Genomic DNA, 13,733 nt, shown 5'->3' with positions numbered 1-13,733 from the left:
AGCATCAAAATCATTAAATCAGTCCAAGTCTGAAAGTCTGTGAGCCAGACTAGAAAAAGATGGTTAGGGAGGTAAATTTAAGCAGGTTGGGTGACCTGCTCCTTTTCATTTCCTCCCAGAGGTTTTTCTGGTGAAAAATGGCCGGAAGAAATAAAACACTTCAGAAGCTGTTGAGACACACTGGTCCCCAAAACACTTTAGATATGACTGATATGTCTGGGGTATTTTTTTGTGTCTTGCTGACATGTTTGGAAATCTGCAAAGGCAGCATCCTACATCTCTCTCAGGGAGATGAAACAGTAGAAAGACATCTCAGGTGGTACCATGACTGCATATCACTGTACACATTCCACCCACAGAATCTTCCTGGTTTCCTCTACAGATTTAGCCCATCACAAGGTGTTGGCATCACTCTTTTCAGTTGCTAAGTTGTTTTTACAAGGCAGTTAAAAACATATTAAATACTTTCCTAAAATTATTTTTCCATGCAGGCAATTGCTGTATTTGGCACAAAGATATTATATGATCATTAATGGGAAGTGAAACTGAGCCAGTTTCTCTTCAAAGTGAGGCCAGCCCTGTGGGACAATTTGAGAACTCCTGCTTCAAATATGTTTAGTTGTGTGTGTTTAGAAACTGCTTTGGTGTTATTCACCTCCTGACACTGACACTTCTGCTGTGCATAGCTGAGATTCTTGCATAATTTAACAGAGCCATCTCAGGTGTCTCCCACTCTGTTCCCAGCATTCAAGCTCTGTTCTCCGGGTTGTGGCACACAGTTTGTGTTACGTTACATTTACTGAAGAGTTTACCAACTTGCTTATTTAGAAAATTTTCTAGAAGACAAGTTGGGTGGAGGTTCTTTTCATTCACATATATTTGATTTGCTCCAAAAATACCTATGAGAGCTGTTTCCAGCCAAGTTTATTTCCTTGATTTTTCTCTGATATGAGTATAAACAATATTATTCCATTTTGCATCTCAAATTCCAACATTGTTGATGCAAGTGATAGTCATAGACATATTTTTTTCTGTTGCATTTTAAATACTTGCTTTTTTTGTGTTACTGTTTCATCTTCACAGTATTCTAGCAGACAGCCTTGTGGATAGCACAAAGGACTGGCTGAATGGAAATGGAACCAGCAAAATATCTGTTTCAGTCATTGCAAACTGAGGATACTGGAAAATATAATGTTTCAGTCATTGCAGATCAAGGATACTGGAAAATATGTTAAAATGGTTTCATTTATTAAAGGCATATTTAGTTTATTTTCTCACTTTTTCCTATTATAATTACAAAACCTTCTGATTTTTTTTTTTTTTTTTGTTCAGCAATACTCTGAAGTTTTGCTATCTAGGTATAGTAAATGAATTGTGCAAATTATTTTATTGAGAGAACATGCACATTTATGTGTACACATTATTTGCCTGGTCTTCCTATTACAGATGCAACTTGTAGTAACATCCTGGCTTGTTAAAGCAAAAAACTGCTCTAAAGATTCCAGATTTGTGACTGATACAGTAGAAATCTGTCATGCTTGTGTAGGACACATGGAGCTTGATTACAGTAGTATAAATAAATATTGAAATATGTTGAAAATTTTTTTTTTTGGTTTAGGTTGAGAATTTTTTCTAGCTGCTCATAAGGTAATTTTAACTTTCTTCTTTCATTATATTTATAAAAGTCTCAAAATACATAATTTTTTCCCCTTCACCTTGTAAAATTTTTCTGTCTATAATGTTAGTCACGGAATACTAGGTTGGAAGGGACCTAAAGAATTTTCTGGTCCAGTCTTTCTTGGCAAAAGCATCATCCAGACCAGATGGTCCAGCATCCTGCCCAGACTAATCTTAAAAGTGTCCAAAGTTGGGAAATCCACCACTTTTTTGGGAGATTATTCCAGTGGTTGGTTGTTCTTGTTAAAAATATTTCTCTTGTGTGCCACTGGAATTTCTGTGGATGTAACTTGTACTCATTACCCTTGACTTTTCCATGTGTCTCATTTTAAAAATTGACTCTCCATCTTCTTTGTAGCCACCCATTAAAGACTAGAACCATTACCTCCATCAGGTCTCCCCTGATCCTTCTTATCTCAAGGCTGAGCAAGCCCAGTTCTCTCAAGCCTTTCCTCACGTGGGAGGCTTTGAGCCCTTGGCTCATCTTTGTGGCCTTTCTCTTGAGCCTCCCCAGCTGCCCACCTATTTTTTGTGAAGCAGCGACAAAAACTGAATTCACTATTCCAGGTGTAGTCTGGCAAGTGCTGAGTAGAGTGGGATAATGACATCTCCATCTCTGCTGTTGATGCCCTTGTTGATTCAGCCCAGACTCCTGTTGGTTTCTTTGCCACAGCAGCAGACTGTGCACTCATACTCAACTGCTTTTCCACCTGGGTTCCTTCCTACAGAGCTTCTCCCCAGCAGCTGGTAGGTAGATCCCAGCCTGTGCTGCACTCATGGATTATACTTTCCCAGGTGGAAGACCTTACTCTTGTCCTTGTTAACTTCATAAGGTTCTTGGTAGCTCACTCTTCCAGCCTATCCAGACCTTCCTGCAGGATGGCTCTTCATCCCAGTGTCCAGTGTCCCACTGAGATCAGGGGAAACAAACTTTATCAAGATGCACTTGACCCCATCATCCAGATTGCTTTTTCAAGATATTAAACAGTGCTGGGCCTGGTACTGATCTGTGGGAGGCCCCACTTGGGGCAGGTGGAAAGGAGCTGTTTGTGACCCTGATCTGGGTGCAGCCTCTCAGCCAGCTCCCCACCCTGTGGACCTTTGTCTAGACCAAAACACCTCAGTTCTCTAGGAGGAGCCTGACAGAAACTGTATGGAGAGCCTTGGAGAAAGGCACATAGATAATGTCCACTGCTCATCCACTGAACAGATTAATTTGTTGTAGAAGGTGATCAGGTTGTCAAACACGATTTACCCTTGGTGAAGCCATGCTGGCTTTTCCTAACCACATACTTCATCTGATGGCCCCAGAAGGATTCATTCCACAATTTTCCCAGACACTGAAGTAAAACTGATGGGCCTATAATTTCCTGGAGCCTCCTTTAAGCCGTTCACATAGATGGGTGTGACATTAGCCTTCTGGGTTGCCCCCAGTCTCCACAACTTCTCAAAGCTTGAGGAGAGTGACCTCATAGCAACATGAACCAGCTCCTAACACCCTTGGGTGGATATTGTCAGGCTCCATTGATTTGTAGGGGTCAAGTTCCTGTAGAGTTCATCTACCAACTCTTCATTCACTGATGGTGGGTCTGTGTTTGCATCAATGTGGATTTTTGTTCCAAGGCCTGGGGCCCAGTAGTGCTGCTAAAGAGAGGTGAAGAAAGCCTTGAGCCATTTAAGTGTTATTGGTGAATAATTCACCTCTCCTGTTTAACAATGGACCAGTATTTCCCTTTTGTTTCTGTTTCTTGGTTACATACCTGAAGAACCCTTCCTTGTGATTTTTGACATCTCCGGCCCATTTCAACTCAAGCTTTTCCTTTTCTGACTGCATCTCTGCACACCCTGGTAGTTCTCAATGAATATTCATTCACTTCCATCTCTGGTACGTCTCTTTTAGTTTTGAGCAAACACAGAAGCTCTCAGTTAAGCCAAGGGAGTCTCTTGCTCCACCTGCTTTCCTTGCCTCTAAAGGGGATGAACATTTTGTGCTTCCAGGAGAACATTCTTGAAAAACTTCCCAGTGCTCACGAACTCCTTTATCCTCCATGGAATCCCTGCCACCTGAGCTCTGAGTGAGCTAAGTTTGCCCTTCTGTGATCTCAAACCTTTGTATTAGTACTAAACTCAGTGTACTCAGCCAGAACCCAGCGTTTTTCTATGGCACCACCTTTAGGATTTCTAGCTAAGATCCAGCTGTCACAGAAGTACACACAAATGCAAATCTGACCTTTTTGTTCTGCATGCTTGGTGAGCTTACCATGGATCTTTTTGTTGTGCATAATCTGTTTTGAATATTCATGCAATTTTGATAAACAACTAAGGTGAATTTTGTCCCTACTCCAAATATGTCTTTTTCTTCTTGCTCAGTGTTAAAGTTTTCCTTACTGCAAACATTGATATCCTTTCTGCCATGCCATTCAGTTTATACATACATATATATATATATATATATATATATATATATATATATATATATAAACTTGACAAATCATGAAACTCCTGTCCAATTTGCTGAGCTTTGCAAAACATCCATTAATGCTACTCCATCCAGCTTGAGCAGTTCTGTCCAACAACTTGGAGTCTTCCTGTTCTGAAAAGTTACATTTATTACATTAATTATTAATGCTATTTCAGGTTTAATGGTGGCTGGTTTTCAATTCACAAAATTCAAAGATTTTTCATACAATTCCTCATTGCATGATCAGTGGCCATCTCTTGTTTTTCTTACTAGAATCTTACATGTTTTATCAGTCCTGGTTTGCAGTTAAAATACTTCCATTATTGACATGCAGAAACCAAACTTCTCCTCAGAGTTTTGCTGCCACCTCCTGATCCCTGGCACACCTACTGGTATCCTATTTAATATTGCTTAATGGTTTGGATTTGCTTAACTAAGCCACCTGTCACCACCAAACTGCACTGTACCAAAAGCAGACATGTCCTTCATTCTTCCTTAATGTTAATATTATATTTTTAAATAGTATTTGGAGAGGAAAAAATATACAGTTGTTTGCAATACTTCAAAACCAGGGTATATTTATGAGTTCTCTGCTGATGCCAAAGTTTCTCACAAAACAACTTCAGGATTTGTGGAGGAGTTTGAAAGAATTAAAGACATAATGAATGCAAAGTTTAGAATGTATCATCCCTAATTAAGCTTCCACTTTACTTTGCTGAACTCTTGGGAGGGTGAACTGTTTGCATCACAAGATAGTTAAAATGTCACTGCTTTCTTTATCTTTCCTGGCAGTTACAGAAAACTACTATTAATGAATTTGGATGTGGCTGCAAGCCAAGAATGTGCTGTTCCATGAGTGTGATCCTGCATCTGCATTTTAGTTTTCCCCTCATAGGCTGAAGAGAAGACTGATGCTCAAAGTCAGAAGCTGGGAAGTGGGGTCTGCTGTGTTTTTGAATGGCAGAAGAAGTATGAAGAAAAATAGAATATGGTGAGATAAACAGTTATCATTTCATTTTAATTTGCTTCCTGATTGCCTGATCTCATTTGCCTACATTTTCTCCACAAATCCCTGTCTAATCCTCCCCAGTGCTGAGGCAGGGAGCAGAGTTTTCTGCTGCATTCCCTTTGGGCAGCACATGGAGCTGAACAGAGAGCAGATCTCCCTTTAGTGTATCCTAAATGATCATCGTGTGCCATCGTAGCCGCGCTCCCCACTGGGAATGGTGAGCGTTGGCTCCATGGCTGCAGAAGGCTGATCTATTGCTCTGTCATTACTACACTACACTGTACTATTAAGAGAGACTTATTGCCCTTGCCACACAGTTTGATACATCTTTGACCTAATTGGTCAATCAATTAAAACTCTATCACCAGAGTCTAATTAAGAAACTATCCTTTGGTTAACAATCTCTCTAAAACATTCTACTTGTGCACAGCAACAGGTGTAGTAAGTGGAGATGAGAATTGTTTTCTCTGAGCTTTCTCACAACTTCTCAAAGCTTCCCAGGAAAATCCTGGGAGAGAGTTATGTCTCTCTCTCTTAAAAAAATATGTGATTACCACAATGTACAGCTGAAGTACTGAGCTACACTTTCAATAAATGCATAAGAAAAGAGGCCACTCCTCAGGTACAGACATGACACCAAGGCTAACAGTAAATATGCAACTGCAGACCCAGAAAAGCACATTAACTAATAAAAATGAGGGAGCCAGATGCAATTTTTCATAAATTAGCACACACTTGTGGCATGTTTTGAGTTTAAAATTCTCTCCTGGGGCAACTGATGCTGAGTGCTTCTGGCAAATAGTCCATTCCAGAGGGAAGGAGGGTTGCTGTGGAGTTAACCTTGTCCTCCCAGTTCACAGATGTTGCTGTGTATGTGGCTGCAAACTCGGGAATATCAGAAGAGGAGCCACAGTGCCTGAGATGCACCACCAGCACTTGTGCATTTACTTGTGCATTTAAAGAGAATTTTCTAGACTGAAAAATAAGTACCTATTACTGATAAGTAATGTAAGATGAGACATGCTCTTACCAGTCATTATTAAGCATACTTGTTGTCTATCAGATAGTTAAACTACTCTTTACTAGAGTAGTTATTAACAGTCATCATTAAGAATACTTGTTCTCTATCAGATAGTTAAACTGCTCTTTACTAGACTTATGTGACAAAAACTGAGAGCCATGTACTCCTCCAGATACCAGGAAAGACACACAAATTTAATATAAATTTTCCTCCAGGACCCAGCAAGATCTACACCTTTCTCTTGCACCTGACAAGGTATGGTAAAATCTATCCAGGTGCAATCAGGATTGCACCCAGCTATACTGTTCTTAGTCTTCACCAAAGTGCCCCAACAGCATAAGATCTGAAGCTTCCTGGTAAGTGTCAGATACTTTAGATCTGTGCTCATTCACTGTCTCTGGATGACTCAAGCACAGGCGAATTCCTTGCAGGCAGCAGTGAGATTGGTCTCAGATTTACCTCTTCCTAAGTAGAAGTGGAGATGCTTTGAGTTCAGGCTGCAGCAAAGCTCACATCCAGAAAGGAGTGTGTTTTCTGGACAAATCCACTGGCAAACTGTGCTTCCATCCTGGGAAGATTGTGAAGCAGTCGTTGCTTCTCAGCCTTCCTAGAACTCCTCCTCTATGCTTGGGCACAAGCTCCTGCCTGTGAAAGGCGATTTAGACTAACAGGACCATAAGCCACTCAGGATCAGCAGAAATAGGGACCATGAGTCTGACCAGAGCTGGCAAATGCCACACTCCTCTGTGCTCACACTGCTCAGGAGAAGGCGGAATTGTGAGCTCTACTCTTTCTACAAGTGGAAGATTAGTGCTTTCTGAATCTAACTGAGAGAAAGGCAAGTGGCTGCAACTTAGAGCTGTCACTTTGTGTGAGAGTGGTGGTCCTTTCAAGTAAATATTTTTACCTCCCAAGGCTGGATAACAGATTGTGGCTCTTTGGTTTCTATTTTTGCTTATCTCATCTAGAGTGAATTGTAAGCAGGCTGGCTGTGCTTGTTGCCTGCCAGCGCAAGCCAGCCAATCTAGTGCAAAATCTGATTATAAGTCTTTTATTTTCAACTCACTTAAACTCTAGTACTGTCCAGATCTGCCAGAAATGCTACTCTGTCTCTACAGGGGATTGGTCTTTCCTGTCTGGAGAATACCTTTATCCCCATTCTGCTCTTCTCTTTTGCAGTGTATCTATGTGGACATATAAGGGAGGGATGGGAGGGAGGAACAGCTCCCATAAGAGACAAACATCCATTTCTCTCCCTAAGCTGGAAACCTATTTAAATCTGCTTGATGGGAATCAGCCCTTCAGCTGATTCCCAACACATGCACAAGGTAGGGTGAGCTGCTCTGCTGAGTTTTTAAAGAGCCCACACAGCCTGTTACACAGGGTTTGACATTTGCAGTGCAGGACCCAGCTTTCAGCTGTTTGTGCCAGGTTATCCTGATTCACACTGGAAAAGTCGATACTGGTTGTCTGCATCACGTGGGTATTTTTCTTGCCTGGGGAAAATATCAACCAAAGAGTTTAGTAATTTCTGAAATTAAATTTAGGAAGGGTATATTGGTTTTCAATAGAAAAAAAAAACTTTTTATGGAGAAAATTTGTTTTGTAATTGAGCAAAGGAGGCCTTTGTCAGATGTTTTTTCATGTCCCAAAGAAAAATCTGCTCCCATTTGTTCAAATTTTAGGATATTTCAAATCCCAGTTTATGGAGAGACTTGCTACTGCTTAAGGGTTAAGGTTGTCCCAGAGCAAGCTTTTGACTCTCACAGTTACAGTGCTGTTTGTGCATCATTCCCACAGTTCAAATAAGGCTCTCCAGCCTCTCTCAGCTCCTGGCCTGGGCATGCACTCTCAGTACAAAGCCACTACACATGGTGCAGCCCAGGATTATATGATGGAGACAGAATTTCCCAGTAATGGTTGTTTCCAGCTGCCACATGCTGAGCTGGACCCAAGCAACAAATGGAGAGCAGGGACACTTCTGCACTTTCAGTGACCTCTCTGTTGGCATCTAGGCATTGTGAAAGGAGAAACTGCCTGATTCAGAGGCAAGCAGTGCAAGAGACAGATCTGAGGCCCTTCCTGTGGACAACCAGCAGGCTGAACTGGAAGTAGGAGCATGTGGGGTGAAAACTGGGACTTGCAGAGAGGGCAAAAACTCAGGATTGGCAGGGCAGGAATACTGTTGTGAAGCCATTAGAGAGTATGACATCTGGCAGAGACTGAAGATCCAGAAGAATGTTGTGTTGTAGGCTGAAGAGGTGAATGCAATATGGGGGGGAAGAAACTGCTCAAGAAACTGAGGCACAAGAAAAGGAAACTGATAGAGAAGTTGTTATGAACAGGGCAGATGTTCTGGGAATGCAGTCCTGGGAAAGACATTGGGCCTAGAAACCATTGAATGTGGGTGGCGTTGGCAAGTGGACACAGTGAGCAGTCCCAGATGAGAGAGAGCCAGGACAAAGAGTCAGGAGGGAATTCAGAAAAACTGAGCAAGGAGATGTGGAATAAAGGCTTGGCTTGGAGTTTGAATACAAGGGCTTGTTTTTAATGAGTGTTGGGGAATGAAACAAATAAGGCAACAATTGCAACAAAACAAAAAGTAGTCAAGTTATCATCTACTTGCCAAAGACCTGTAAGTGTACACTCTGAGAAGACAAGAAGAAGCCCAGGACATGAACAGCTGCCTTGTTTGGACACAGGAGCCACCCTTGCACTACTTGCAGGCTGAACTGACCACTGCCCGAGGGGACCACACCATGCCCCCTCAAGCGGCTCTAGCAGGGATGTGGCAGCCCATGGTGGGCAGGTTTGCTGACTGTGGGCATTCCTGGAAGTAACACTGCAGGCAGGGCAAGTCAAGAATGCCACGTGCTATGTGTCCATCCTTTCCATGGTGGACCCTCTAGATTTTCTAATGCAATTTTTACTTGCTCTCTGCTTGCCACCACTTGGTGGTCAGACTGCATTCTGGCTATAGACAGCAGGACCAGAGGTTCTGGCTATCTCAAGTAACAATATGGCTTTTAATGATTTTAAACTATCAATCATATTAATTATGGCAAGATAAAAATGGTGAAGTCTGCTGTAGATGAAATGCATTCTAGTATTCATCAAATGAATAGCATAGATAATGATTTTTGTACTTAGCACAGCTTTCTTGAATAGATCCTTGCATTTATTTTGGAAAAAGCTCCTGATCTTCCTCCTCTGACCAAGGTGTATGGGCATAACTGTGAGCGTTCAAGGTAGGTTGGTCCTCTTACTCTGGGTTGTGTTTGTGAAAACTCCAGCTGTTCCAGGTTTCTGTGTGCAGAAGGTTGTAATGCCATACAGATGGCACACAGGCCCATGCATGGTGCTGGTCTTCATTTCTCTCTGAAGCAAAATTGTTTGCATGTTCATTGAAATATTCGTCATTTCTCTCTGCAGCAACGTCATTTGGGTGGAGCCAATCTACTGTCACTTAAGATCAACCAGGTTCCATCACTATTTAAGGGTCTATGTGGCATTTTCTATGTGATGACCAAATATGTTTAATAAGGCTGGTGTTAGCACAGACCACTGTAGGAATCACTCCCTGGAGCTCTGGGGGTGGTTTTATTGCACACAGCCCACTGAAATGTTTACCACAGAGGAACACCTCAGTTGCCATTGATACTCTTTGAGAAAGGATGATTGGAGGCTTCGTCCATGGACTGATCTAACCCTGGTAAGATGGTGCCTGCGGTTATCTGAGCTGAAGTCAGCTACATTTCTTTCATTCTCTTGACAATCCTTTTTAACATAGTGATTGGGATGGTGTTGGTGTTTTGTTCCAGCTGGAAATCTGACGGTCTCCCTCACGAGACCTCACCATAGCATGCTGTGGATGGCACTGTCCTGCCAGGAGAGCTGGCTCAGGCACGGGTGGCTGCAGCTCAGGAGTGAGCACCACCGCAGCTGAGCAGTGCTGTGAAGTGGCGCCTTTGTCTTCAGTAGCTTTTTACCATATTGTGGGCATCCAGCCCTGCAGCATCAGATGGGTGTGGGGATGAACAGACATGGATAACACTTCGTTTCCAGTTTCTGTAGCAGTTACAGCATTACATTGTAAAACCTACATATTAAACTAAATTAAAAATATCCCCTAATTTCAGTTTGTGATTTTTATGATCTTTTTCCGGGAATACCTAATGCTGTATATTACTTTGTATGTTCAAAGCAGTTTCTGCATCCTCAGCTATAGCTATCTTCAGCATGTCTACAAATCAAATCCTAGGTTATGAAGTCAGCACCCAAAACAAAGGATATGAAACTAAGGAGTAGCACAATAAGAACTCATCTGCTGACACCTTCTTGCAGAAGCAGACTCCATTCCCCCAGTGACAGAGTTCTGCTACCACAATTGTAAAGCAATCCTGTTTCTTCATGCAGTCGCCTGTGGCATCATTCACCATTTTCCATATTCTGCAACAGTGGGAACAAGGGTCTGGCAGATAACAGATACTTTTGGTTTAGAAATTGTGTCATACCCACACCAGGCCCAAAAAATAAATATGCAGTGTTGTAAGTGAAAACTATGCTAAAAGTAGGAATTACAAAATTAGCTTTGTCAAGTTTTAGTGGTTGATTGTGTAATATTAATACTGTTGGAATGCAATTTTTTTTCTGAATACAGATCCATTTATGTGTTCTACCTGTTTGGCAGCTCACAGTCTTCCTCCTCACAGCAGGTGTTGAGGAAAAATTATAGGAAGTAAGGAAAACAGGGAATTTGAACTATTCCATGCAGGAAGATGGAACATGCTGGCATTACCATTTCACTGCCATTTAGAATAAGAAAGGCCAACAGAAAGGGTTCAAAGAATTTTTGCAGACAAACTCCTGGAAGCAATTATGTTGGGATAAGCATAGGACTACACATATGCTGTTTTATAAGAAACATTACAATCCCTCTATAAAAGGCTTCTGCACCAGATAATATTATTTGGTTTTATAAAAAATATCTGGAAAGTAGACAAAGTAAGTGATTGACTTTTCTTCAACTTAATGATTCATATGTAGTTCTAGAAATACCATAATAATAATAATCTTCCAGCAAACAATGTGGTAGTTTCTTCCACTGAACAGACCAGACAGAGAGAGAGAGAGAGGGAGGTGGGACTATCTGTTTCCAGGTTGTTTATGCTGTACATGTGTCAGCACTTTTTGTGCAGTCTGTGTCACGGGGTGCAGGAGGCCTTTAGTGTATTCTATGTAAGGTACTGTCCTGGGGAGTTCCAGCTTTTTGCCCACTGATCCAGTGGGAGCTCAGAACCGATCTTCTCCCTGGAGCACTCTTCAGACACAGCATCAGAACTGCAGTGTTACTAAATACACAAATAATATGCAAAAATATTGAGGGAAAACTTGTGGACCAAGTATGCTGCTTACTAAACCTGTTTGTCTTTCTAGACACCAGCAATGGCTGATGAAAAGGACTCTTCTATTAAAAAAAACCAACAGCCCAGCCTGTTTGTGATATGTAATGTAATGTTATTTCCTTTCAGAATAAGGTTGGCAATGTCTCTTTAATGTAGTGCACTGTGAACTTAAAAGAAATCTCATTATCAGCCTTTCTAGCCTTAAGCACTTCATCAAGTATTCCATGACTGCTGGCTTGCAGATGCTGCAGTTAAGGTGCTGGGGTTTTGTTTGTGTTCCCTTTGGTCTTTTTCTTGTTTTTGTATGTGGCTATTAATATCTTACTCCTGAGAAAAGACATGAAAGTACTAACATAGACATTAATTAGACACCATATGATTTTTTTTTCTCAAATTCTGGAGTCACAGAATTAAAAGCATAACTTTTAATTACCCGTTTTTGTTTGGGGAATAGTAGTTTCTTCCTCGGGCATATATCAAGATGATCAGAAACATGTATAATTTCTTCTCCAGAATTCTTGATTTCCCCTGGCCAACTTTTAATAAATAAGAAAACATTTATGCCTGAATCAAAGAGTTATGCACCCCTGAGTAAAAGTTCCAGTTCTTCTGTTGTGGGTCTCAGCACAGTGCATCTATCATGCATTGTTCACAGAGATCCTCGAGATAGAGATCAAAACCAAGTATAGTTCATTTCAGTTAATTTCTTAATATCTAAATTAAAGGCAGAAAACTTAATTCCAATGTAGTCCTATACAACTGGCTATGTAAGTAACTTTTTAAATCTTCCCTGCCCCAAAATAGTTGGTAAATGAAACCATATCACCTAGTTTAGACTCCATCCAGAGAATATTACATGCTCATGCTGTATATCCAAGAGAAGTCTCCTTTTTGCAGAATCCAAGCATGTGAGTTTAGGCTGACTGGTGTGGGATTCTGGGGAGGTAGCTGTCAGTGCAGTAGAAGCTCTAATGATCCACTGGAGTCAGAAACAGCTACAAATTGCTGAGATAGGCCTTTCAGACAGATGATCCACTGGAGCCATGATTCACTGTTTGCAGGACTTCAGACTTCAAAACTACTTCTTGCAGTTCCACTCCCATCAGCATGCAGGAAGCAAATGCGGGGCACAGGGCTGTGCAAGGACTGCACTCACAGCTGCAGGACCTCCACTGTGCTGCAGCTTTTGAAACAGCTTTGCGGAGGAGGATTTTGCAGAGACATCTGAAGGCATCCTAATGACTTCTAGCCTTTGATGTGCTTGGGTTAACCCAGTTCAGATTCTCAATACATACAAAATATTAAGAGATCTTTTAGTGTTTAGTTTCTTTTCTTCCCTTTTTATCTCTCTGCTTGTTTTTTTCCTTTCTGCTTAGTTTCTAAAGAGTCAAGACTTAGATGTCCATGTCTCCCCAATAATTACTGGATTTGTTACCAAGTTTGAATTAGAATTGACTCAGGTCTCAAACATATTTGAATTTACTCAGAGGCGAGTTTAATTTTGTGAAAAGGCAGCTGACAGAATAAAGAAATAAAAATTGGTGACTCCACACTGAAAAACTACAAGAGCTCAGCTCTTATTAGGTGTCAGGTAATCTGTTCAGGGCAGAGAGCAATGTCTGACAGCACCCAAACCACTATAAAAGCTTCCATCAAAATTCTGTATGGATAGAAATGGAGGGAATCACAGTACAGACACTTGATCTATAGAGTGTTGTACCATTGCCATTTCTTTGTCCAGTGTGAAAGCAGGGATAAACCATTACTTATGACTTGTGCCCTCCTTTCCTTTCCACCTTGTGCTGTTCCAATGTCCCCCAAGCTGCCTTGAAAATCCCTGAAATTTAATTCCTGCCTCCCAAGTAACACAACAGAAGCTTATAATTCAGATTTGAATTTTGTGTATTTGCCATCCAAACCAGCATTTCAACTACCCCCCTGCCTGCTCTGCCAAATACATACTGTAAAATAGCTCTCCTGTGGTCATATGCTATTTGCTATTTTAATTTGATTGCAGATGTTCCTGCACTCCCTAAGGGCTGGCTGCATCTCTTTCACACTTGGCTTTCATTTGCTTTTCCAGCCTGTATTCATATCAGGAAGACATTTGTCTGAATCAGTGGCACACCCATCCTATGACCCTAAATTCTCACGGCACTC

The sequence above is a fragment of the Zonotrichia albicollis genome, chromosome 1 (genome assembly GCF_047830755.1).
Source record: "Zonotrichia albicollis isolate bZonAlb1 chromosome 1, bZonAlb1.hap1, whole genome shotgun sequence".
Classification (NCBI taxonomy): Eukaryota; Metazoa; Chordata; class Aves; order Passeriformes; family Passerellidae; genus Zonotrichia; species Zonotrichia albicollis.
The sequence above is the reverse complement of the archived record's forward strand: the minus strand, read 5'-3'. Positions refer to the sequence as shown.